The following is an 803-nucleotide window of genomic DNA, read 5'->3' on the forward strand; positions in this document are numbered from 1 at the left end:
TATCTCCAAAAACATAAAAAAGTAAATTTAAAAAAAAGAACAGTTTTACATTCATGTGTATATATATATATATATATGACATTACTTCTGAAGATGTAGTGTGTGTGTGTGTGTGTATGTGTGTGTCCCCACACACCTATATGCATATGTTATCTTAGAAAAACATACCAAGAAATGTCTTTCTCCAGAAGCTGCTGGGAAAACCTTCATGGCCGATGTCATTTTGCATCATAAATTTTAAGAAAATGTTAAAAAAAGAAAAAAAAGGACAAGAACACGCATGTACCTGCTGTTCAGCTGTCTCAGCACTAGCAATGGCTTGAGGCCGATGATTTCAAGGTCATTGCATCAAATTTACACTGAGTATAAAACAATTTTGTGGTAAATAGAAAAACAATAGACTTCAGTGAAGGTTTCCAGGGATTTTGTTCTTGTTTGGGGACAAAAGAATAAAATTCTGAAGTTTTCTAAGTTAATTTTTATTGAATTTTTTTGAACGTCATACAGCATATTTCAGTAATATTTGGATACCCTCCCATAATTGCACCCCCTGACTAACCTCCCTAATTTCCATACTGTAATATATATATATTTTGTTGTAAATAGAAAAACAATAGACTTCAGTGAAGGTTTCCAGGGATTTTGTTCTTGTTTGGGGACAAAAGAATAAAATTCTGAAGTTTTGTAAGTTAATTTTTATTGAATTTTTTTGAATGTCATACAGCGTATTTCGGTAATATTTAGATACCCTCCCATAATTGCACCCCCTGTCTAGCCTCCCTAATTTCCATACTGTAATATAT

The sequence above is a fragment of the Nannospalax galili genome, unplaced genomic scaffold (genome assembly GCF_000622305.1).
Source record: "Nannospalax galili isolate Female #2095 unplaced genomic scaffold, S.galili_v1.0 scaffold10043, whole genome shotgun sequence".
In the NCBI taxonomy this organism is placed as follows: domain Eukaryota; kingdom Metazoa; phylum Chordata; class Mammalia; order Rodentia; family Spalacidae; genus Nannospalax; species Nannospalax galili.